Source organism: Panthera leo, chromosome C1, assembly GCF_018350215.1.
Source record: "Panthera leo isolate Ple1 chromosome C1, P.leo_Ple1_pat1.1, whole genome shotgun sequence".
NCBI lineage: Eukaryota > Metazoa > Chordata > Mammalia > Carnivora > Felidae > Panthera > Panthera leo.
This window is the reverse complement of record NC_056686.1, coordinates 27194859-27218074: the sequence shown is the minus strand read 5'-3', so window position 1 is coordinate 27218074 and position 23216 is coordinate 27194859. Positions and strand designations below refer to the sequence as shown.

The following is a 23216-nucleotide window of genomic DNA, read 5'->3' as shown; positions in this document are numbered from 1 at the left end:
CGGGAGGTTCCACTTTTAGTATTCCTAAAAATAGAATGATTGTGAATGAAGGTGCTATAGAACAGGATGGAAGGAGGTGAGATGGGAATGGGGAATGAGGACAGGGCAGTGGATGGGAATAGAGATAAAGAGCAGAGAAAGGTTATGGGTGAGAAAAGACTGGCCAACATGTTTCAGGCCATGTGCCATTTCTCTGTTATCCCATTTTGCAGGTAAATAAACAAAAGTTACTTTAGGTGGGTTCCTTTTCTGGCAGGACTGACATACCACTCCACATTCTCACATCCTCCCTCTAACCCAGACCAGGAAAAAACAAGGTTACAGACTCCTTACCTGAGAAACAGGCTCATCTGTACTCAGTAAGGGTTCTGTAGGTTAGGGAGTATCCTCACCAATCCACCTGGGGCTAAGTTCTGTGAAACTGAGCAAGAGGAAAGGGGGGGAACTGCAATTGAAACAGAAGGGGGAGGGAGACGTGAAAGCAGATGTCTCCCTCATGGTACAGCTTTACAGTTAATGCTCTAGATATTTGAAACTTTTCTTCAACTCATTTATTTTATTTTTTTAAATAATCTCTACACCCAACATGAGGCTCAAACTAAGAGTCCATCCAAGAGATCAAGATTCAATTGCTCTTCTGACTGAGACAGTCAGGCACCCCTAGAGTTAATGCTCTAAATGACTGTTTCCTGCTTCTTATGGGAAAATGGCGGGAAGGGAAGGTGCTACTTATTCTGCTTCCTGTGCCCAGAGTGCCTGGAAACCTCATACAGCCTCCCAGGACTCACAGACCACCTTACCCCTGAATTCCTTCCTATCCCCAAACTCACAGCTAGGAACAGACTCTTTTATTGATTTCCTGTCCCCTCCCCTTCAATTTGCCTCAGGAGCAATCATCACCTTCATCTCCATAATGAACTTCTTCATTTTTTTTAAATGCTAATTCATTCTTGAGAGATAAAGAGAGGGGGACACAGAATCCAAAGCAGGCTCTAGGCTCTGAGCTGTCAGGACAGAGCCCAACGCAGGGCTTGAACCCACAAACTGCGAGATCATGACATGACCTGAAGTTGGACACTTAACCAACTGAGCCACCCAGGTGATCCTCCATAATGAAAACTTCTTTTATATGAGACACTCAGATACTCCCCTGATTCTTTTTAAAATTTTTAAATATTTCTTAAAATTTTATTTGAGAGAGAAAGAGAGCAAGTAGGGGAGAGGGGCAGAGGAAGAGAGAGAGAATCTTAAGCAGGCTTCATGCTCAACACAGGGGCCGATGCGGGGCTCGATGTGGGGCTCAGTGTAGGGCTCAATGTGGGCTCCATCCCATGACACTGGGATCATGACCTGAGCTGAAATCAAGAGTTGGACACTGAACTAACTGAGCTACGCAGGCACCCATCCCCTAATTATTAATAAGATCTAGTTTGTGTGTGTGGGCATGCATGCATGCATATGCATTTTGGGGATGGTGAATCAGTGTATGCACTCATCTAACAGATGAGAAGACTGAGGTGGGGAGAGGAGAAGGCAGATTTTTTATGGCTCATTTGGAAATGACATTACCTTATTGAGACTTCCTTATTGAGACTTCTAGTACCTTGCCTCTTCATGATATTTAAGATTTTTCAAACCACTTCCAGTTCTGCTATTTGGCTATACAGCAGGTGCAGTGTACCCCATTTTTCAGTGGTGGAGCTATAGCCAAGGACAAGCAGTGTTAACTGACCTTGTGACCTAATGAGTTCCTCACTGGTGAGGTGGGAATGGTTATGGTCCCTTTGGCCTTATAAACTCTTCCCAGAGAAGCATAACTACCCTCAGGAGTTCCTTACATTCTCTAAAGGGCGATCAGAATTCTGTAGTTTAGGGATGCCTGGGTGGCTCAGTTGGTTGAGCCTCCGATTTTGGCTCAGGTTGTGATCTGGTGGCTTGTGAGTTTGAGCCCCAAGGCAGTCTCTCTACTGACAGCTTAGAGCCTGGGGCCTGCTTCGGATTCTGTGTCTCTCTCTTTCTCTGCCCCTCCCCCGCTCATGTTCTCTCTCTCGCGCTCTCTCTCAAAACCATTAAAAAATTTTGTAGTTTGTAGAACCCTTTCCCTCTATTTTCCCATTGTTTTCCCACGACTATACAGAGAAGTAGGCATTATGCTTTTTTATAAAAGAGGAAATACTCTGAGAGGTTAAGTGATTTGCGTAAGATCGTACACCTTGCATTGAAGCAAGGACCCTGCTCATTCAACTAATTACTCAAGCGCAGGTCTTGGTTGAATCCCACACAACAGCAGGGCAGGACTTACAGGAAAGGCTTGCGCATGCGTGCAGGGAGGGTTGCCAGCTCAGTGGGAGTGCCTTTGGCATTTGGATAATTCTGAGTGCACTGTTCTAGGCAATGCAGTGTCACACTTTAGCATCCCTGTCCCCAGAAATGAAATATGAATACGACTGCCTATACAATGATCGAGACGACAAAGACATCTGTCTCATATTTTTAAAAGCCTCCTAAAAGTGTGGTATTCCCCTTCCACCCCACCCCATCCGACCCCCAACCCTACCCCAGCCACTTAAAACCGCTTAGACACAGGGCGGGCTAGTGTCTCAGTTTTGGACCTCTCCCGCGGGCTTCCTCAGCAAGAAAGTGTCAAGAGTTACTGAGGCTTGAGTCCCAACTAGCCTCAGAAGCCTAAGGAGGCTGTTCCTTTAAGGAGGCTGATTCCCAGGACTAGGGTGGAGGTAGTGGAGATGGGGGGGGGGGGGTAGGATGGGGTGGTAGGAGGAGGGGAGGGAAAGGACCCCACCCCCAGTCCCTGCAGGCCTTACCTAATCGCCACACTCTGCATTATTACCCGCCTAACGCAGCGTGCTTTTAAATAAAATATGCAAAGATTTCCCTCTCAAATTATCTCCCCAGGCGAGCTAGCTCAACTCCAGCTTGTTAATGGAAAAAATGCAAATAGGGCCTCCCACCTCTCTCCTCCAGCCCTTAGGCTCTGGACAGCTAATGTAATTTCCTTCTTTTTGGGAATTTCTGTTTCCATTGAAACCATTTTTTAGGGGGGCAGGAGGGTTTTTCCCAGGTGCCATCCAAAGAGAGAGTCTAGAAGGGAGAGAACAGGTCAGGTAGAAGTTTGAGGAAGTCACTCTGCTAGGGAGCCAGGCTCTTTCGAAGCCTCATTTTTTTCATCTGAGGTCTCAATTAGTCCCTCCTAAGGCTGCTCTGAGGCTGAAGGGCCGCAAAAGGCTGGGGCCTAGGGTAGGTGCAACTTTCCTGTTTAAACCTGCTTTGCTTGCTGGATACAGAGATGGAGAAAATAGATAGGGCTTCTGCCCTCATGAAGCTCACAGTCTAGCAGGAAAAAGCAAAAAGCAAAAACCAAACCAAAACAACAACAAAAAACAACCAAACAACCAAAAACAAACAAACCCAGATCATTTAAAATTTTAAAAGCAGTTATAATACACCTTAAGCAACCAAAATCCATATCATCATAGTGAGGCAAATGGCCTCCACCTCCTGGTACGAAGCCTGGAGGACACACTGTCATCTAGGTAGCATTCTGCCAAAAGATGCGAACATGAGGGATGCAGAACCAGGAGCGAAACCATCAGACAAACCCCAACTCAGGCTAGGAAACATCGACATCATGAAAGAGAATTAACTTCCGGATTAAATGCAGTGCATGATTCTGGATCAGATACTAGATACGAAAAAAATTCTGTGAAGGACAGCATTGGGACATTTGGCAAAATGTGAATATGGATTGTATTATACATATTTTATCCTGTGTATCTTAAATTTCTTGAATATGATCAGTGTATTATGGTTACATAGAAGAATCTCCTTGTTTGGGTGAAATAAATGTGGAAATGTATAGGAATGGAAGATCATGGTTTTCACAAATTAGTCTCAGATGGCTCAGAGAACAAATGTGGCAAAATGCTAAAACTTGGTGAATTGGGCGAGAATTTTAGTGTTGCTCATTGAATTACTATTGCAATTTTTAGGTAGGTTTGAAATTTTTCAAAATAAAACGTTGAAAAAAGAAAATTATAATAGGTTTTAAAAAATATGATGATGATACCATAACTTTGATTTTTAAAATCCTTATCTTTTATTTACTTAAAAAAATTAAAAAAAAATTTTAATGTTTATTTATTTTTGAGAGAGACAGAAACAGAATGCCAGTGGGTTAGGGGCAGAGAGAGAGGGAAACACAATCCCAAGCAGGCGCCAGGCTCTGAGCTGCAGCACAGAGCCCGATGTGGGGCTTGAACTCACAAGCTGTGAGATCATGACCTGATCCGAAGTCAGATGCTCAAATGACTGAGCCACCCAGACGCCCCTAAATCCTTATCTTTTAGAAGACACTTGCTAAATCAAACATTTTCAGATGAAATGAAATAATCTATATTACTTGCTTAAAAATAATTACAGGAGGAGGGAAGTAGTTGGGAGCTCAGGGGAAACCAGACGATGTGAATTGATAACTGAAGTTGTGTGGTGAGCATATCCTCTTTTGTTTTTCTTACATTTGAAATTTCTATCATAAAAATGTATTGTTGGGGCGCCTGGGTGGCTCAGTCGGTTAAGCATCTGACTTCAGCTTGGGTCATGATTTAGTGTTTCATGAGTTCAAGCCCCGCATTGGGCTCTGTGCTGACAGCTCGGAGCCTGGAGCCTGCTTCGGATTCTGGGTCTCCCCCTTTCTCTGCCCCTCCCCTGCTTGTGCTCTCTCTCTCTGTCTCTCAAACAATGAATAAATGTTAAAACCACACTCAGATACCACCTCACGCCAGTCGGAGTGGCTAAAGTGAACAAATCAGGAGACTATAGATGCTGATGAGGATGTGGAGAAACGGGAACCCTCTTGTACTGTTGGTGGGAATGCAAACTGGTGCAGCCGCTCTGGAAAACAGTGTGGAGGTTCCTCAAAAAATTAAAAATAGATCTACCCTATAACCCAGCAATAGCACTGCTAGGAATTTACCCAAGGGATACAGGAGGCACTTGTACCCCCATGTTTATAGCATGGGGGTATATACGCAATGGAATCCTACGTGGCAATGGGAAAGAATGAAATATGGCCTTTTGTAGCAACGTGGATGGAATTGGAGAGTGTTATGCTAAGTGAAATAAGTCATACAGAGAAAGACAGATACCATATGTTTTCACTCGTATGTGGATCCTGAGAAACTTAACAGAAGACCATGGGGGAGGGGAAGGAAAAAAAAAAAGAAGAAAGGTTAGAGAGGGAGGGAGCCAAAACATAAGAGACTCTTAAAACCTGAGAACAAACTGAGGGTTGATGGGGGGTGGGAGGGAGGGGAGTGTGGGGGATGGGTATTGAGGTGGGCATCTGTTGGGATGAGCACTGAGTGTTGTATGGAAACCAATTTGACAATAAATTTCATATTTAAAAAAAAACGAATAAATGTTAAAAAAAAAAACTTATTGTTGGGGTGCCTGGGTGGCTCAGTCAGTTAAGTATCCAACTCTTGATTTTGGCTCAGGTCATGATCTCAAAGTTCAAGGGTTCAAGCCCCACATCGGGCTCTGCTTGGGATTCTGTCTCCCTCTCTCTCTGTCCCTCCCCTACTTGCTCTCTATTTCTCAAAATAAATAAAAATAAACATAAAAAAGTCTTAAAAATTTTTAATGTTTATTTTTGAGAGAAAGACAGAATGTGAGTAGGGGAGGGGCAGAGAGAGAGGGACACACAGAATCTGAAGCAGGCTCCAGGTTCTGAGTTGTCAGCACAGAGCCTGAGGCAGGGCTCAAACTTGTGAACTGCAAGATCATGACCTGAGTCAGGTTGGACACTTAACTGACTGAGCCACCCAGGCGCTCCTGTATTGTTTTTAAGAAAAGCAATTACAAGAAATATGATGAGTGTCAGTAGAGAAGTACAGCTCTAGTAGGGGGACACAATCCAATGAGTGGATTTGGAGCACGCTTTTTAGAAGGGGGAGTGGTTAAGCAGATTTTGAGGGCAGCCAACATAAGCAGGGGCAAGGTAGGAAAGAGCTGTCCAGGGCACTGTACAAAAGGTAGAAGAGTGAGACCCAGTGTGGTGGGGATTGTAGGATGTGAGGATAAGGCAAAGAGGAGGAGAAGCCAGGTGGAGAGAGGAGACAGATGAAGCTAGAGAGAACCAGGCCTGCCAAATATGGGCTTGGGTATTTATCCTGAGGCCAGTAGAGAGCTTAAAGCAGGGAAGTGACAAGATGGGATTTGCAGCCGAGAAAGACCACTCCAGTGCTTTGCCGGCTGATGAGAAAGGTGTGAGGCTGGAGACAGTTGGAAGTTGCTGTCCTGTAAGTTGGATCTGAATCACTTCCCTCCACCAAGACTTCCTGATCTTCCCAATTAAGGGATGAAGCTTGGGTGCCAGGTTTCAAACATGAAACCAACCTATCCCCAAAGCCCAGATGACTGTCTCCCATTACCAGTTTGCCTCCACCATCAAGGGAAGCAGTATGGCTGATGGTTACGAGTTCAGACTCTGGGACCAGGCTGCCTGGATTAAAATTCCACTTCTGTCCTTTACTAGCTGATAACCTTGGGAAAATTTCTTTACCTCAACTTCCTCGTGTCTGAAGTAAGGATAATAATAATATTACTTAGTCATGGGGAAGTTGTGAGGATTAAATGCACTGTGTGTCAATTACTTAGAAGAGTTCCTGTCCTGCAGTGAAGACTCAGTAAGTCCTCTGTACCCAGGACTGTCCCAGGAGGATGCCAATGCATGGAAAGGGAAGAGAAAACAGGTTCTTTGTCCTCAAAGATCTCAGCTTTACTGGACAGATGGAACACAGATCGAAAAGCAGTATCAAATCACTGTACTATTGCTTTATTTACAATATTTTATACAGCTGGAAATGACCGAGGTCCATCAGTATGGGAATGGCTAAAGAAATTGTTACATCCAGTAATGGGAAAATTCCCATTTTATCACATTAGGTGAAATGCCAGAGGCAAAACTGCAAATGTCATGTGACTTTAGGCATATTTTAGAAAGAGTAGAGAGGAAAAAAAATTGAACCACACTGACATATTTATAGTGATCACCTCTAGATGGTGCTATTTGGGTGTGGTTGAATTTAAAAAAAAAGACGTTTCCAAAATATCTAATAATATGCATGAATTACTTTTATAATGGGAACATTTCAACTTTATTTTGTCAAAAAAATCCTTTTGGTTACAAATGAATAATGGTGAACATCATTAGCTGTCAGGAAAATGCAAATCAAACCACAATGAGATGTCACTTCACACCCACCAAGCATGGCTATAACCAAAACAACAGATAATAGCAAGTGTTGGTGAGGAGTGGAGAAATGGGACCCTTTGTGACCTTCTGGAGGGGATGTAATACGATGCAGCTGCTTGGAAAACAATCTGGCAATTCCTCAAAAGGTTCAAATGGAGTTACTATAATTCCACAACCAACTAATTTCACTCTTAGTACATATATTCCCAAGAGAATTGAAAACATACAGTCTCTCTCTCTCGCTCTCGCTCTCTCTCTCTCTCTCTCTCTCTCTCACACACACACACACACACACACACACACACACACACACACACACACACAAAACATGTACAGGAATGTTCACAGCAGCATTTCCCATAATAGCCCAAAGTGGAAACAACCTTTAGAAAAAATCTGACTGAATAAATTTAAAGATCTAATTGGCTTTATTTAATGATTCATGAATTGGGCAGCATCTCATCTCAGCAGATAGAAAGGAGCTCCAAGGAGCTGTACAAAATGGAAAATTTTATAGGCAGAAGGAGGTGGGGTAAGAAGAAATTCTAGCTGAAACTGAAGTTAGGTTAGGTATTAAGTCTTGGTTGCTAATGCAGGCTTAGCACCAATGATGCCATTTTGAGCTTACTGTTTCTTTTTTAACAAACCCAAGTATCCTTCAACAGATGAATGGATAAACAAAATGTGGTATAACTATACAATGGAATATTACCTAGCAATAAAAAGAACTAAAGCGCTGATACATTTTTATTTATTATAGTTATATTACATTATATATTACCTTATATCATATCATATCATATCATATCATATCATATCATATCATAAAATAATGCCATCAACTACAAAGTTGTAAACTAAGGTTGTGGTATTATCGATAGCTGGTGGTGACTCCATAATTATTGTGTAAGAGGGGTTTCAGGTAGCATTGTGGTGGAAGGCAGTGAATCTTGGAATTGCATTTCCATAGCACTTTATATACTAAGAAAATAATGTTGTCAATACCAAAATGAGGAGGAGATTATGGTGAAAGAAGAGTAGCTAAAGATATCAGGAATGACTCTCTTTTCTCTTATACAATGACTCTTAGCATGTTGGTGTATTTCCTTTCAGATTGTTTCCCCAATCACATTTTCTATGTCATCGCAACCATAATGTGTAAGTATGATAAATCCCAATTTTGTTTACTCAACTTTGCAGTAATCATTTTCCATGCTATTACACTGACTATTTGACCATTATTTTTTTAAATTTTTAAAAAAATGTTCATTTATTTTTGAGAGGGAGAGAGAGTGTGCATGCGGGGGAAGGGCAGAGAGAGGGAGACAGAGGATCCTGAAGCAGTCTCAATGCTGTCAGTGGAGAGCCTTATGTGGGGCATGAACTCACAGAACTGTGAGATCAAGACCTGAGGTGAAGTCAGAGGCTTAACCAACTGAGCCACCCAGGTGCCCCTTGACCATTATTTTTAATGATTTTATAATGTTACATAGAACAAACCACAACATACTTAACTCATACCCTATTGTTAGATAATTAAGATGCTTCCAATTTTTTTTACTCTAATGAATAATGCTATAATTAACATCTTTGTTCATATTTTCCCTCATAATTCAAACTAACAGTTAGGATTCCTAGAACAAAGGGTCTTTATTGCTCTTGAGAAATGAAGACATCTTTGCAAATTTAATAAATTCAAAATCACTAATTATTAGATATAATTGTATATGTAACTAACAAAATATACTCTATATTGGTATATATAATACAGTTAACAATATGTTATTAGAACTGTTATTTTAATTTTCCTCCTTTTCTCTTCCTTCCTTCCTAATTTCTGAGGAGGTTGAGTATCACTCTCTTTTTTTTTTTTAACAGTATCCCAGTAAAGCTTTCATGCAGCACCTATTCTGTGGTAAGTGGCTCTTTCCCCTGAGTCTGTTGGAAGGTGATTGAAGTACAGTGCTATAACAAGGTTGTGAGGGCTTGGTGAGGGCTTGAGGCAGGTCCATGGGAGTGGGGAAGGAGGTGATGGGGATGAATTCAAGAGACTTTAGGCCAAGTCTAATATCCTTTATGAGGTATGTCAGTTGGATGTAGGGCAAAGGAGAGGGGAGATAACTGACTCAGACTTGACAAGCCTAAGAATTTGGTAATAACATGAGAGAGAACCCAGAAAAGGAGCAGGGGCAGTTCAGTCTGGGGCATATCAAGTTTGAGATACCCAAGGACGTCCAAGTGGGGGCTGGTGTAGCAGATACTGTGGTATGTCACCCAGATCCCTCTTTCAGGTCCAAAGCACTCATTCCCCCATCCTGGAAGTGTTGGTGACTGAGGGCTCTCAACTGAGTCCCAGTCTGTATTTGTACCTGTCCTCAGCTGATGAGGCCCAAAGTCACACTGCCTTCCTAGGCAATCAACATCAATGACTAACCAAAGTGGAGATATAAAGGTCAGGCCTCCTTGCTCAAGGCAGGACAAATATGAAGGCTGTCCAGATTCCCAAGCTCATTATGGGATTGGTGGTGGCTTTTGTTTTGACCATTCAGTTCCTTCATCTGCCCAATTATACTTCCTCCCCTCCCCCATTGATGCTGATACCGAGAGTACTCCCCCCAAAACTTCCTGCCTACAGATCTCCATTTTGGAGTCTGTTTTCAGGGAACCAATTCTACACAGTTGGAAATACATATCTGGGCTTGGGAGGAAAGTTTGTTTGTGTGAGAGAGATTTGGGGACCATTTGTCATAAGAAAGATGGTGGACATGGGGCTGTGGGGCGAGATAATGGAAGATGAGGGGCCCCCTGAGTCTTAGGGAATGAAGGCTTACACAGAAGGGCTGGGAAAAGGAAGAATAGATAGAGAAGAGAACAGAGGCACAACAATGTAAGGTGAAAACTGGTGTTTTCAGGAAGGGCAGCCAGTCAGGGCCTCTCTGAGTTTGACAGAGTCCAGGCTACTTTTATTTATTTGAGTGTATAGGTGCATTAAACATGTCTAATACCAAAACAATGTGCTTTAAATGTAGTATAACTTAAATGCTTCCAGTAATAAATTCATTATTTTAATTGTAGTATAAAAATATAACATCTGTGTATAATCTCGTTGGAAATAAAATTTTAAATACAAAATTCAGGCTCCTCATGCATATTAAGCCTGGGCCAAAAGTCTCTTTTGGCCACTGATTGTGCCACATTCCTCTGAACTAAGCCCTGCAGTCAGCAGAGGCTGACTTGGTCAGAAATTAGAAAACAAAAACAGAAAATAGCACATGTTTATGAGGATGTGGAGAAATTGTACTTTTTGTGCATTGCTGGTTAGAATGTAAAATGGTGAAGATGCTGTGGAAAATGGTATGACAATTCCTAAAAAATTAAACGTAAAATTACTATATGATCCAAAAATTTCATTTCTGGGTAAATGCCCAAAAGAACTGAAAGCAAGCATTCAAACAGGTTCATAGCAATATTATTTTTTAAATTTCTTTTAATGTTTATTTATTTATTTTGAGGGAGTGGGGAAGGATATAGAGAGCAAGAGACAGAATTCCAGGCAGGCTCTTTGCTGTCAGTGCAGAGCCTGATGTAGGGCTCGATCTCACAGTTCGTGAGACCTGAGCTGAAATCAAGAGCCCGATGCTTAACCAACTGAGCCACCCAGGCGCCCCATAGCAACATTATTCACAGCTGCCAAAGGTGGAAGCAACTCAAGTGTCATCAATGATGAATTGATAAGCAAAATGTGATACATACATATAGTGGAATATTAATCAACCTTAAAAAGGAAGGAAATCCTGACACATGCTGTAGCATGGATGAACCTTGAGGACATCATGCTAGGTGAGAAAAGCCAGTGAACAAAGAACAAAAGCTGAATGATTCCCCTTATATAAAGTACTTAGGATAATCAAATTTAGAGGCAGAAAGTAGAATGATGGTTGCCAGAGACTGGGGGAGAGAGAGAAATGGGGAGTTATTATTTAATGAGTATAGGGTTTTATTTTGCAAGATGAAAAGAGAGTTCTAGAGATGGATGGTGGTGATGGTTGCACAACAGAGGGAATGTACTTAATGCCACAGAACTGTACCCTTAAAAATAGTTAATATGGTGGGGCGCCTGGGTGGCTCGGTCGGTTAAGCGTCTGATTTCAGCTCAGGTCATGATCTCACAGACCGTGAGTTCGAGCCCCGCGTCAGGCTCTGGGCTGATGGCTCAGAGCCTGGAGCCTGCTTCTGATTCTGTGTCTCCCTCTCTGTCTGCCCCTCCCCCGTTCATGCTCTGTCTCTCTCTGTCTCAAAAATAAATGTAAAAAAAAAAATAGTTAAGATGGTAAATTTTTTGTTATGTATATTTTACCATACACGCAAAAGTGAACAAACAAACAAAAGTGATTGCCATGAGCTCCATTCTTGTGCATCTTTCGCTGACCACTGCCAGGGGTTCATCAGAGCCAAGTGACCTCATGCAATCCATAATCAGCAGCATCACAAGCAAGTGGCATAAGTTACGACCATCAGAGCTTAGGAGTGAAACTAACTCTGTAGGTGATGCGCTTTACAAGTCATGATTGAAAAATGAATTACTTGTGGTTGGTGACCAATAAAATAATGATCTTATACCCACTGCAAAAAAAATCTACAAGCAAAAATGCGGACAGCTTAAATCAGGTGTTGCAGGTACATGGACAGGGGCAAAGCCCAGGGGAGAAAGCAACCCCATTCCTTCTCAGGACTCTCTTTATCCCTCTTTACAACCTGTTTCCTGGGGGTCTTTTGTGTAAATGGAGTGAGAGCCAGCACAGAGCAAGCCTCTGGCTCTTTATTAAAGGTGTGTGTGTGTGTGTGTGTGTGTGTGTGTGTGTGTGTGTGTGTGTAAGAAGAGAGACCTGTGCTGAAAAATGAACGTGTCCTTTTTCCAATTTTCCCACAGCTCCCACCTCCCAGCCCTGCTCGTCTGTGCAGGTGGACCCCAGGGTTGTCATTAAATCTCCGTCTCTGACACCTCTGCAGCTTCCATGCCTGGGGCACCTCTGCGTCCCCTCTCCCTGCCCCTCCCCCCTCAGCTTCAGTTGCAAACCACCCCCCCAACTACATCCCCAAAGCTGCCCCCTCCAGCCCCAGTGCCCCACCCTAGTGCCAGCCCTCAGAAGCAGCCCTTTACAAAGTAACTCCCCAGCTCCCTCCAACCTTGGCACTGAACCCCAAGATAACAGCAGGATGAGAGAGAGGAAGGAAAAAGAGGAGGAATACAGAGAACATAACCCAGTCTAGAAAGGTTGAGTTTAGGGAGGAGAATGAACCTGTCAGTCCAGCTATTTTATTTGTTTGTTTGTTTGTTTGTTTGTTTATTTATTTAACATTTCTTTTTTTTAATGTTTATTTATTTTAGAGAGAGAGAAACAGAAAGAGAAGGTGACACAATCCGAAGCAGGTTCCAGGCTCTGAGCTGTCAGCACAGAGCCTGATGCTGGGCTCAAACTCACGAATTGTGAGATCATGACCTGAGCCGAAGTTGGATGCTTAACCTAAGGAGCCACCTGGGCACCCAGTCCAGCTATTTTATACTCATCTAGTCACCTAGCTGTCTGCCCCCTGCCTGTCTCTCTCTCCAACTTCTCTCTCTTTCTGTTTTCCTTTGATCTATTAGTTGTCATTCACTCATTCATCTATGCATTCATTCATTCTTCATCTACTGATCAAGCCCCAAAGAGAATGACAAAACAATTTACATATATGAAAAGTTTCCAAGCTGCACTTTTGGAAATGTTTACTTTCACACAGTTCTTGCACTCTTGCTTCCACTCTCTGCCCAAGGATGGTTTACCTACCCACTTCTTTTCTTTTTTTAATTTTTAAAATTTATTTATTTATTTATTTTGAGAGAGACAGAGACCATGTGAGTAGGGGAGGGATAGACAGAGAGGGAGAGAATCCCAAGCAGACTCTGTGCTGCCAGCACAGAGCCCGATGTGGGACTCAAACCCACAAAACCATGAGTCAGACTGAGCCAGCCAGGCGCCCCTGTACCTACCTACTTCTCTTTCTCTCTCTCTGAACCCTTCCTCCACCCAGCCCCACCTGTGCCGGCCCTACCTTCTCACCAGCACCCAAATTCCCTTACCCTTGGCCTTCTGCAGCATCTGCCTGACTAATACCCACTACAGGCTGGCCTGCTGAGGGTTGTGATAGGGGGTCGCGGGGCCTTTCTGCCCTTGAGGGGCATTCAGTGATGCTGCCTCTCTTATCCCCACCTCATCCCACATGCTCAGACTTGTTCAAGCCCTACCTATTCTGCTTCTGCTTCAACCAGGGCCAAGCTACTGACTCCACTTAGCTGTGGATATGAACCCCCTCAACCTGCCCCCCCCCACCCCCAACTCAAATGATCTCTGCTCTCCCATCTTTCTCTCTCAATTCTGATTTCGCCTTCTGGGAAAGTCCAACAACTACTTTGCTTTCATTATTATTGTTATTATTATAAATGAGGTATAATTGACATATAGTATTATATTGGTTACAAGAGTACAGCATAATAACTCGGTATTTGTATATACTGCAAAATTATGACCATAATAAGACTAGTTACTATCCGTCAGCGTATGTAAGTTACAGATTTTTTTTCTTGTGATGAGAACTTTTAAGACTTACTCTCTTAGTAATTTCAAATATGCAATATGGTATTGTTAACTATAGTCACCATGTTGTACATTACATTTCCATTACTTGTTTATTTTATAACTGGAAGTTTGTACCATTTGTTCCCCTTCATCCAGTTTTCTTTTTCTTTTAAGTGTTTATTTATTGATTTTGAGAGAGAGAGAAAGAGTGTGTGCGAGGAGCAGAGAGAGAGGGTGAGAGAGAGAATTCCAAGCAGGCTCCACACTGTCAGCACAGAGCTGAATGCAGGGCTCAATCTCACAAATTGTAAGATCATGACCTGAGCTGAAATTCATCAAGAGTTGGATGCTTTTAACCGACTGAGCCACTAAGTCATCCCTGTGTTCCCCTTTATCCATTTCACCTCTACTCCATTCCTCCACTCCTCTGGCAACCACCAGTCCATTCCTGTATTTGTGAGCTTGTTTTTGTTTTTGTTTTGTTTGCGTGTGTGTTTTGTTTTTTAGATTCCACATATAAGTGAAGTCACACGGTATTTGTCTTTCTCCATCTGACTCATTTTACTTAGTATAATGTCCTCAAGGTCAATCCCTGCTATTGCAAATAGTGAGGCCCATTCTTTTTTGTGGCTGAGTAGTATTTCATTGTGTGTGTGTGTGTGTGTGTGTGTGTGTGTGTGTGTGTGTGTGTGTGTACACCACAACATCTTTATCCATTTGTCAGTCAAAGGACACTTAGGTTGTTTCCATGTCTTGGCTATGGTAAATGATGCTGCAATGAACATGGAGGAGTATACATCTTTTTGAATTAGTATTTTTGTTTTCTTTGGATAAAATACCCCAAAGTGGAATTGCTGGATCATATGGCAACTCTATTTTTAATTGTTTGAGGAAAATTCATGATGTTTTCCGTAGTGACTGCACCAATTTACTTTCCTGCCAACAGTACACAAGTGTTCCCTTTTTCCCCTATCCTCACCTACACTTACTGTTTCTTGTTTTGATGATAGCCATTGTCAATAGCCATTATCACCAACAGGTGTGAAGTGATATGTCATTGTGGATGACTGTGAGTTTGAACCCTGCCTTTTTTAGCCTTTGTGGAACATCTTTTCTTTCCTACATCTTCTTGCTCTTCTGCCTTCACTGTTTCCTTCCCTTAGCCCACAAATACCTAACTCCAACCCCTTGTCCCACTATCACCAGCCCAGTCTCCTCTCTGCAAAGTCCCACTTCAGAAGGAGAACCTCCTATCTCCTCTCTCTATTTTCCCCCTTTTACTCTTTAGTTCACTACAATTAGTCTTCTGTTTCCCACTGCCCCATGAAACACTCTCAGAGGGTAGTCAATAGCCTCCATGCTTCACATTTAATGGTATCCATTCCATTCTTATTTCACTTGTCCACATACAATATTTGGTATGATACACTTGATTCCCTTTCTTCAAACTTTTTTCTCTGTTGTCTTCTGAGACATAATTGTCTCCATGTTACTGTCAAACCTTTGTTATAATTTCTTCATAGAATTTCAGCATTTCTATTTGAGATGTCAGACTGAGCTAGAATTTTGATCCAAATACATAGAAATGAGAGATAGAAAGTTCTAGGTTTTTTCCTTCCAATTAAAAAAAAAGTGTATCTGAGCTTGAAAGCAATGAAGGGAAAATTCCAAATGTCAAAACAACACTATGGATTCCTTTAGTGTGAGTGGGAGCTAAGGCCATGTAGCCCATGATGGGGTTGAGATCTAAACTTTGGGGCTTTGCTTTTAATACTAGATGCCAGCTGGAGTTAAGACTACAGGATAAAATTAGGCTCCTAGCATAAAGATGGAGGTAGGAAAGGGCTGTATTGTCTGTTAATTTAGATCTATGGAACTCTTTCCTGGTTCATTTCCTGGAGAATATGGACAGAAGTGGAAATAGGCCACTTAGTCTAGACTAGAAGTGCTTATGTCAACCCTGAGAAATCTGACCCTCTGGCCTGATCAATATGTGAGTAGAAGGCTGTGATTCTGCACTACCTTTCTTTTTATGCACTACCTTTCTATTTATGATATAGAAATCTCAACCTCAAAGCAGCCCCCACCTAAGATAAAAATTGATCCTGAGCCAGCAAACTACATTGGCCAGAGGCAATCCACAATCTACTGCACAACCCAGGGCACTGATAGAATCCTATGAATGAAAATTTCCTAGAAGATATGTTCACAAATAAAAATTACAAAACAAATAAGGAAATCAAATAGCAGAAGAGATAACCTGCAAAGAATAGATGATAATCTAGTGGAGTATAAAATGGCCAAGGAGAGAAAGAAAATAACAAAGAACATAAGGCATAAATAAGGTACCATTAAAAATTAATAGGTGAATTTGAAATACAATTCTTTAAAAGAATTTTTAATGTTTGTTTTTGAGAGAGAGAGAGAGAGAGAGCACAAGCCAAGGAGGGGCAGAGAGAGAGAGAGAGACACACAGAATCTGAAGCAGACTCCAGGCTCTGAGCTGTCAGCACAGAGCGCAATGTGGGGCTTGAAATCCAGGATTGTGAGATTATGACCTGAGCTGAAGTCTGACACCTAACTGACTGAGCTACCCAGGCACCCCGAAATACAATTCTAAACATAAAAATTGTAGTCTTTGAAAAAAATAATTCAGTGGAGGGGGTGCCTGGCTTGCTCAGTTGGTAGAGCATGTGACTCTTGATCTCCGGGTTGTGAGTTTGAACCCCACACTGGGCACAGAGCTTACTTAAAAAATTTAAAAATTAAAAAAATAATTCAGTGGATGAGTTAAACAGTTAACTAGACGTAACTGAAGATAAATTTGTTGAATTTTAATATATAGATCATTGGAAATAACCTGGGATCTATTACAACATAAAGATCTGGGGGGAGGGACACCTGCATGGCTCAGTTGGTTAAGCAGCCAGCTGTTGATTTTGGCTCAGGTCGTGATCTTATGGTTTGTGAGATCGAGCCCCATGTTGGGCTCTGTGCTGATATCGTGGAGCCTGCTTGAGATTCTCTCTCTGCCCCTCCCCTGCTCCTGCTCTCTCCCTCTCCCTCAAAATAAATAAACTTAAAAAAAAAGATCTGGGGGGAAAAACGCAGACTCAAATAGTGGTATTGTAAGCTTCAAAATACATCTCATAGGAATTCCAGAAGGAGAGAGCTGTGAGAATGGGGGAAAGACAATATTAGGAGAGATATTGGATAATAATTCTCTAGAACTGATGAACGATATGAATTCTCAGATTGAAAATAAACATAGTGTCCCAAGCAGCATAAATTAATATAGAGTCACAGCTTGTACATAACAGTGAAACTACAGAACATTAAGGAAAAATAGAAAATCTTAAAAACTACCTAAAAGAGAAGATATATTACATAAAAAGGAATTGCAATCAGACCAACAGTCTCTATTGAGACTTCTCAGTAGCAACAATAGATGCTAGAAGGCAATAGAATAATATCATCAAAGTATGAGAAAAAAAATAACTATCTACTTAGAATTCTATACCTGACTGACTTATCACAGAAAGTTGATGGCAAAACAAATTGATTTCAGTCACATAAAGGCAAAAACAGTTTTTGCTAAAAGAATTATTAAAGGTTGTATATCACTAAGAAAGACATTAAATCCAGAGGAGGTGTAGGATGTAAGAGACAGTAATGTTTTAAATGTTAAAATGTTTCTAAATGTTAAAAAAAGATTCCATTTCCTGTACAGATTTCTCCCTCTCTATTCACCCCTTAAATATTGTTGTTACCTTGAATTCTGTCCTTTTTTTTTTTTTTTTGACTCTACTTGGGCAATTATATCTACACAAATGCTTTCAACTATCATCTATTAACAGATGCTTCAGAAGATTCTATTTCTGTTCTTGACTTTGAGCCCATATATGCAACGGATGGGCATCTCCATTTAAATGTTCCAAAGACTCCTTCAATGCATCATGCTCAAACTAAATTCACCACCTTCTCCAAACCTGTTCCTCCTCCAGTTCCCCTCTCACAATGAATGTCACTAGTACCTACTCAGTCTCCCCAAATCCAGTCGTTTACTGACTTCTAAAATGTTTCTTTAATCATGTCTTCTCCAAGTCATTGCCTTGATTCAGGCCACCATCATCCCTAGCTTTGACTGTAAAGGCAAGGAAACTTTTACTTGTAAGCCTTGACTTAAACAAGGCAAAACAACTGTCACGGTGCCTGTCAGATAGTGACAGACTTAATAAGTGGCAGTTTTGTTTTTTTTTTAATTAGTTGATCATGAACACTTTATTTATTTATTTATTTATTTATTTTTTAACGTTTATTTATTTTTGAGACAGAGAGAGACAGAGCATGAATGGGGGAGGGTCAGAGAGAGAGGGAGACACAGAATCCGAAACAGGCTCCAGGCTCTGAGCTGTCAGCACAGAGCCCGACGCGGGGCTCGAACTCACGGACCGCGAGATCACGACCTGAGCCGAAGTCGGACGCTTAACCGACTGAGCCACCCAGGCGCCCCGATCATGAACACTTTATGATGTAGGTTCTACTCTTATCCTTATTTTATAATTCAGACAACTGATGTTCATGGAAACTAATGTCACCCACAGTGATTGAAGACCTCAAGCTCTTAATTACTGTGTACTTACCACATGATGTTTTAATCATGGACAGAAGTGTCTATTTTCCTCAAAATACCAGGAGCTGCCCAAGGTCAGGGGCTGGACTGGATTTGTTTCTGCACTGTTAATAGATACTTGCTGAATTGAATCTGATTGAGAGCTTTGAGGATGAAGTTGGCACTGGATGGATACCCACAAGGACTAATGGCAGAGTTAGTGAAGAGATTAGCAAGGAGAGGGTGTTTGTGGGCAAAAGGTAACTTTGGAAGCTAATGGAAAGAGGGGCTTGATGTGTGGGGCACCTGAAGGACACTGCCTGGGAGTTTGGGCCTCTGGTCCTATAGCTGTACTTCCTTGATGGTTCTTTTGGTTTTCTTTGCGGAGAGCAAGGTAGAGGTGCAGGGGAGCGACACTAGAATCGAAGGGGTCACATTGTGAGTATCTACACTCTCGACCTGTGGACGGATGAGAGAGAAATTTATGGCTCCTCTCTCAGGGAGAAAAAAATGCCTGATTCAAAGCTAGGTATACAATGTAAGTTTCTTAGTTTTGACAAATAGGCCTTGGCAATATAACATGTTAGCAATGGGGAAGTTGAGTGAGGTGTGTACAGGAATTCTCTGTAGCATCTTTGTAACATGTGTGTAAATCTAAAGTCATTTAAAAATAAAAAGTGTATTTATTTATTTATTTATTTATTTATTTATTTATTTATTTTAATGTTTATTTTTTGAGAGAGACAGAGACAGAGCATGAGCGGGAGAGGGTCAGAGAGAGAGGGAGACACAGAATCCAAAGCAGGCTCCAGGCTCCAAGCTGTCAGCACAGAGCCCAACATGGTGCTCAAACCCACAAGCTGTGAGATCACGACCTGAGCCAAAGTCAGACGCCCAACTGACTGAGCCACCCAGGGGCCCCTATAAAAAGTTTATTAAAAACTAAAAAGCAGGGGGGTAGCTAAACCCAAGGCCAGAATGCCTTCCTGTGAACAGAGAAAGGAAAGCTTCTCTTGTCCTTGGACAAGCTACTTTGCTGCTCTGAACTTCAGTTTGTTCATTTGTACAACGGAGAAATACACTTTTGCAGTATACCTGCTGGAGGTACGATGATAATGAAATGAGTGAAAGACCGGGAAGGAGGTCAGGATCCAGCAGAGCCATGAGATTGAGGACCAGGCACTAGGTCCATCAGGGAAGCAAGCTCAAGCCCTAGGCAGAGGCCATGGTGGCATCAGGTTCAGTTCATCCCAATACACCAGATATTGAGGCGGGATAATATGAGGCCCCTGCCCTGAGAGATAAGGCAGTGGTCCGCTTGATGGAACAGGGGCAGGCAGACACTAACTCTTTCTTAGAGATGATGTCCCAAAGCACTGGGCTATGGATGGCAATATCTCTGATTCATCCAGTCCTCCTGGATCCCTGGGAGAGATGAACAGTTCAGAGGAGGTTGAGAGGGCCAGGACCCTGTAAGAATAGTAGCCCAGGTTCTGGCCCAGGGGACAGGTCCTCCACCCCCATCAATGGAATAGGAGGCAGGTAGCAGCTCGTGGCCAGAGGAACAAAGTGGCAACTTTGAGCTGGGGGCAATGAGTGAAGCTGGGCTCTGTCAGGTAGAGGCTGAGCATTTCTGCACTCTTGGGCCCTCCTTTGCATTAATTACCCACTGACATGGTTTGTGCACCGCTCTCCCTTTGTGCTATTTTAATTAACAGAGATCTCCTCCGAGCAAACCAGCTGCTGTGTAAGTTGTCAAACTGTCAGCACACATAGGATGGGTGTCATGGGGGCATTAAATGTGGAAACTACCGATGGGCTCCCCATCTCCTTGGTGTATTTGAACCTCCCTTGAAACCCACTCCCTGGGCAGGAGAATGCCAAGACCGACAATTGGCTTTGGGTTCAGATAGACTTAGGAGGTCTGACTCTGACTCTGCCATGAATTTGCTGTGAGACTTTGTACAAATAACCCAACTATTCTGGATCTTATTTTCCTCATCTGCAAAATGGGAATCATAATACTTATCTTGTCACAAAGATTGTGGTAGATTATCTAGTGCCCGTAGTGCCCAATAAATATGATATGTTATGAAATTGGTTTTCCTGGTCATATAGAGTTCCCTCTATGTCCCTTTGTAAGTTCATTATGCTCAGAGAGGAAACTTTAACTGAAACATACATGGGAGAAATCTCATAGTTCTCAATATTGACTTTTATTTTTCTATGTATTGCCATTCTGTGCTCAATGAACCCTCTTTCTCAGTAGTTTTGCCTCCCATCAAGTAGTTAGGACCCTACAGTCCTCTTCCCTCATTTTCTTTTTCCTAGCAGGTCCATGGGTGGAATGGGAATTCTCCTTGAGGGTCTTAAAGTTTACATACAGGTACTCTTGCTTAATAAATGAACAGATGAATGAAAGGATGGATGGAGTCGGGAGGGTTTTAAGGTGGAGCCAATGGTGGAGTTGAGCCCTGAAGGACAAGTTATTTAGGAAAAGGGAGGGAGTGAAGGTAGGGAAGTGTTCTAGACAGAGATAATACCATGTTCAAATTCCTAAAGGCAAAAGATAGCATCCCGTATTTGAGGATCTTAAAAGGGCTTAGCCAAATAGAAAAGGCATGTAGAGGGCAAGGGGGTAGGTGTGAGAGGTGAGGCTACAGGAGAAGGTGGGAGTGGGATCTGAACATAGGCCTTGTTAAGACTTCTTTCAGTGTTTGGATTTTTATCGTATAGGCAATGAGAGGCCAATGAGGGATATTATGTAGTAGAATGATATAATCATATTTGTATTTTAAAAGGATAACTCAAATGAGGTGTACATAGTAAGCTAAGAAAGGCAAGAATGGATCCAGGGAATCTAGTTAGGAGGGTGTTGTTTGAATCAAGATTAAAGCTGAAAGCTTCACTTGGCGAAAAGAGAAGTAGACTTCTCTTCCTTTAGAGATCTTTAGGGGGTAGAAGTTACAGAATTAATATTGATTGGATGATTGACATGGAAAGTTGAAGAATAAGACAGAGGAGGAAGAAGCCAATGAGAAGTGGCCAGAGAGGTGAGAGGAAGATGAAAGAGTCAAAACTTGCCAAGAGAGAAGACAACCGGGGGAGAGAGTCCCAAGGAAGGACTGGTCAATAATATCCAAGGCTGCCAAAAGCTTCCAACTATAGTGACTGGGAAGTCAGTTCAAAAGACATGGCTGGTACCCTTGGTGGGCAGATGTGTGTGGGTGGAGTGGGGGTGGGTGGAGTATAGAAGATATTGTAGTGATTTGGGAAATGCAGGGCCATAAGAAGAGGATAGAGTGAGAGGACACAACTTTTCAAAGAAAACTGGCAATGAATTGAGGGAGAGAGACAGAATGGCAGATAGAAGAAAATGTTTTATAGAAGAATAACTTGTTTTTAAGATGGGAGGGATATGAGCATATTTAAATGCAAGGGGAAGGATCTAGTGGAGAACAAGAGACTGAAGATATAGGAAGTAGGGAATAGGTGATGGAGAAAGGTTCTAGAAAAGATGGGAGGGGTGGGATGCAGAGCATCAGTGAGCAGTTATTTGTGGACCTGTCGTAAGAATGAGAACAAATTTGAGGAGGTTTCTATTGGGGAATGTTCAGGAAGCTAAAAGTGTCTGCTTCTGATGGTCTCTAAACTATGTATGTTCTCTGTAAAGAAAGGGGTGAAATTATGTGCTGAGAGTGAAGCCAGGAGGTGGTGGAAATGTGGGTTTGACAAGAGGAATTAAAGCAGCTGTTTAAGGAAAGGCTGGGAACTGGTTGGAGGTTTGTGAAAAGGCCTATGTGCCAGGCTGAGGCCCTGATGAAACAAACATGTGCCACTTCCTGGATAGAGTTCCTCCTTTCTCTCACTCCATTTTTTCATCATCCAAGTGGAGGTCCATCTGCATGCACACTGCTCACCTGCTGGGGATGCAGTAGTGAAACCAGGAGAGAAGAGTCTTGGGGCAACTGAGTTTGTGCAGACATCCTATGAGATGTGTCTGATGACTGTGGCATTGGCATGGGGGATGGGGGCTCTCCAAGGACAGGAACTGTGGCTCTGAGGATCCCCAGCTTCTGCCCAGAAGTATGGGAGTTGGGACCCTTGGGCATCTAAAAAGAGGCAGACAAAGAGAGAGAGGGAAGAGTTCTGTTCTTCCAAACCTTCTCTCTCTCTCTCTCTCTCTCTCTCTCTCTCTCTCTCTCTCTCTCTCTCTCCTTCCCTGCCTTGGCACAAGACAGATAGGTTCATCATCTCTGATGATACAAATGTCTTGGCACAAATCTACAGGTTGGCAAAATCACGTCCTCCCTGGCTCATCGATGTCGAGTCAACTCTCCTCAGGCTGGAAGACTTTCAGCTTAATTTTGTGCAGCCATGTGGTCCTCTGTGAGTGAGTGTGCACAAATTTACCTGCATGTATGTGAGCCTAAATGGGAGTACGTGAGTGTCCTTTTCAGTGAAAGTGTGCTTATGAACTTGGAAATGTGTAGATTTATATGGTAATGTGGTAGACTGTGCGTGTGTTTTAACCCATACATATTTGTGTAGGTCTACAGAGGAGTGTGTGAATGTGTCTTAGTGGACTCGTGGGCCAGTGTGAAGAGATAGGCACCATTCAAACAATGTGAGCTTGTGTGTGAATCTGTGTGTGCAAGGTTGATGTATGAAGGCCTCTGCATTTGGGGCTTATGTGTAGGTGTATTTGTATGAG

At 42.4% G+C, this 23216-nt stretch overlaps 1 protein-coding gene across 1 annotated transcript in view; it reads left to right on the top strand.

Moving 5' to 3' along the window:
- CC1H1orf216 (chromosome C1 C1orf216 homolog) overlaps positions 1-22872 on the top strand; it is a 38285-nt gene extending 15413 nt beyond the window's left edge. The window contains exons 4-6 of the transcript XR_006206353.1: positions 8387-8431; positions 9152-9188; positions 22793-22872. The gene's annotated coding sequence lies outside the window, so the exon portion shown is untranslated. The remainder of the gene's footprint in view (positions 1-8386; positions 8432-9151; positions 9189-22792) is intronic.
- Positions 22873-23216: the final 344 nt, after the last annotated feature.